Genomic DNA, 4,303 nt, shown 5'->3' with positions numbered 1-4,303 from the left:
CACACACACGCAGTACACACACACAATACACACACGCAGCACACACACACAATACACACAGTACACACAGTACACACACGCAGTACACACACACAATACACACAGTACACACAGTACTCACACGCAGTACACACAGTACACACACACAGTACACACACGCAGTACACACACACAATACACACAGTACACACAGTACTCACACGCAGTACACACAGTACACACACACAGTACACACACGCAGTACACACACACAATACACACAGTACACACAGTACTCACACGCAGTACACACAGTACACACACACAATACACGCAGTACACACACGCAGTACACACACACAATACACGCAGTACTCACACGCAGTACACACAGTACTCACACGCAGTACACACAGTACACACACACAGTACACACACACAGTACACACACACAATACACACAGTACACACACGCAGTACACACACACAATACACACAGTACACACACGCAGTACACACACACAATACACGCAGTACACACAAACAATACACACAGTACACACACACAGTACACACAGTACACACACACAGTACACACAGTACACACACACAGTACACACACGCAGTACACACAGTACACACACGCAGTACACACACACAATACACGCAGTACTCACACGCAGTACACACAGTACACACACGCAGTACACACACACAGTACACACACGCAGTACACACACACAATACACACAGTACACACAGTACTCACACGCAGTACACACAGTACACACACACAGTACACACACACAATACACACAGTACACACACGCAGTACACACAGTACACACACACAGTACACACACACAATACACACAGTACACACACGCAGTACACACACGCAGTACACACACGCAGTACACACAGTACACACACGCAGTACACACACGCAGTACACACACGCAGTACACACGCAGTACACACACGCAGTACACACACACAATACACACACACAGTACACACACACAATACACACAGTACACACACGCAGTACACACACGCAGTACACACACGCAGTACACACAGTACACACACGCAGTACACACACGCAGTACACACACGCAGTACACACGCAGTACACACACGCAGTACACACACACAATACACACACACAGTACACACACACAATACACACAGTACACACACGCAGTACACACACGCAGTACACACACGCAGTACACACAGTACACACACGCAGTACACACACGCAGTACACACACGCAGTACACACGCAGTACACACACGCAGTACACACACACAATACACACACACAGTACACACACACAATACACACAGTACACACACGCAGTACACACACGCAGTACACACACGCAGTACACACAGTACACACACGCAGTACACACACGCAGTACACACACGCAGTACACACGCAGTACACACACGCAGTACACACACACAATACACACACACAGTACACACACACAATACACACAGTACACACACGCAGTACACACACGCAGTACACACACGCAGTACACACAGTACACACACGCAGTACACACACGCAGTACACACACGCAGTACACACGCAGTACACACACGCAGTACACACGACATTAGCTGGGTGTAGAAACACAGTCAGGCTGGTTCTGCTCAGACATTAAAGAGACTTCCTGCTGTGATCAGATGTTATCAGGTAGGAAAATCCCATATTTCAGACAAATTAGAAGAAAGAAAGAAAAAAACAGAGTTTCCTCCCAACAACCACAAAACAACAGAATCATGTGAGTTTTATTTTTAGGTTGTTTCAGCTGCTGATCAAACAGAAAACATGACTTCGCTTCAATTAACTCTGATTAACACGAGTGAACCGGTCGCCTTTGATTCATCAGAGGGGAATTCTGCTGACTAATAACTAACTGTGTCTGTTTATATATATTTATATTAGTGCTGGGCAACGATTAAAATGTAATCGCGATAAATCACATAGTTATGTGTTTACATTTTAAACAACAGCAGTATTCCCTTTACACAGCAGCAATAAAATATTTCTTGTTAATCTCAATTTAAACATTAATGTAATCAAATCAAATATAAACCAAAGCTGTTTTCCGCTGCCAGGGCGTTACCTTTTATCTGGAGTCCAGAGCCACGATCAGGACATCAGAACAGGCTCCTTCTGAGCAGCAGGTGAACAGCAGCAGAAACATTTTTCTTGCATCTACACTGTGATTTTGAGAACGTTCCTCAGACCGACATCTTCCCCTCTGCTTCTCCCACACGCTGCATCCGACATAGTCTGCTGAAGCCTCTTGTTTTGGTGGCTGATCAACACCCCCTTCCCCCCATAATAATAAAATAAAAACTGCGTTAACGTGCGATAAAATAATTGCCGGCATTAATTAATTAATTATTAATTAACAACTGAACTTTGGTGTCATTGGTCCACACAATATTTTGCCAGTAGTGCTGCCGATCATCCTGGCGCTCTTTGGCAAAGTTCAGACGTGCAGCAGTGTTTTTTTGGACAGCAGTTGCTTCCTCTGTGGTGTCCTCCCATGAACTCCATTACGGTTTAGTGTTTGATGTATCGTAGAGTTGTCAACAGAGATGTTAGCATGTTCCAGAGATTTCTGAGAGTCTTCAGCTGACACTCTCGGATTCATCTTAACCTCATTGAGAATTCTGCTCTGTGCTCGTCCACCTCCACTCTTGTCTCATTGACTGGACTCCAGGTTGGATGACTCCTGACTCCTAGCTTTTGGATAAGTCATTAGCCGAGGGGTTCACATACTGTTTCCACCCTGCACTGTTAATGTTTACATGCATCACTGAAACCTGAAAACATATAATTGTTTCTGTGGTGTTAGTTTCAGCAGACTGTGTTTTCATATTGTTGTGACTTAGGTGAAGATCAGATCAATTTTATGACCAAGTTATGCAGAAATCCAGGTGATTCCAAAGGGTTCACATACTTTTCCTGCGACTGTAGATAATATGTATCTTTTCTGGATTAAAATGTCTAAAAACAAGAACTATGGTAAATATTGCTGCGTATGGCTGCGTTCTCTCCCCCCTTCTCTTCTCCCTGTACACCAACAGCTGTACCTCCAGTCACCAGTCTGTCAAGCTCCTGAAGTTTGCAGATGACACCACCCTCATTGAGCTCATCTCTAGTGGGGATGAGTCCGCCTACAGGTGGGAGATCGACCATCTGGTGACCTGGTGCAGCCAGAACAGTCTGGAGCTCAACGCTCTGAAGACAGTGAAGATGGTCGTAGACTTCAGGAAGAACCCAGCCCCACCCTCCCCCCATCATCCTGTGTGACTCCCCAGTCACCCCCGTGGACTCCTTCCGCTTCCTGGAGGCCCAGCAGAGGATGTACTTCCTGCAGCAGCCTGCCAAAGACAATGATGGTGCACTTCTACACCGCCATCATTGAGTCCATCCTCACCTCCTCCATCACCATCTGGTACGCTGCTGCCACTGCCAGGGACAAGGGCAGGCTGCAGCGCATCGTTCGCTCTGCAGAGAAGGTGATTGGCTGCAATCTTCTTTCTCTTCAGGACCTGTATGTCTCCAGGACTCTGAGGCGAGCAGGAAAGATTGCAGCTGATGCCTCCCATCCCGGCCACAAACTGTTTCAAACTCTTCCCTCTGGCAGGAGGCTGCGGTCCATCAGGACCAAAACCTCTCACCATAAAAACAGCTTCTACCCGTCTGCAGCTAGCCTCATCAGTAAGGCCCGGGCCCCCCACTGACATTCCCCTCCCCTTCAAATAATACAATTGCAAATATCACTTCATGTCATATCATGCATGAACCTGGAACACTGCACATATTTGTTGTTAATTGTAAATTGTTGTTGTTCCATTTTTATTTTTATTTTTATTCTTATTTTTATTTTATTTTTTCATATTGTCAGTTGTATTTTGTTTCTCTAACCTTCTGTTATTCTTATATAACTTGCATTTGTTTATTACATATTAATACATTTCTACATCTATTTATGTCAGCTGTGTGTCTGTCTGCGTGTAGAACCTTATCACTGAAGCAAATTCCTTGTATGTGCAAAACACTACTTGGCAATAAAGCTCTTTCTGATTCTGATTCTGATAGCGTATTAATTTGATTCACCTGGTCCTTTTGTTTTGGAGAGGAGGAGCTCTCTGTGGATAATTTGGATCGAGGTAAAAATCTCCTGAACGTCTGGGTCTGAAGTTATCAGACACAAGCTGAACAAACGTCCTTAACGATGAACACTGAAGGTATCCGAACTGGGAGAAGCTGACTGCAATGAAGGTG

Source organism: Micropterus dolomieu, linkage group LG07 (genome assembly GCF_021292245.1).
Source record: "Micropterus dolomieu isolate WLL.071019.BEF.003 ecotype Adirondacks linkage group LG07, ASM2129224v1, whole genome shotgun sequence".
Lineage (NCBI taxonomy): Eukaryota > Metazoa > Chordata > Actinopteri > Centrarchiformes > Centrarchidae > Micropterus > Micropterus dolomieu.
This window is presented reverse-complemented; position numbering follows the sequence as displayed.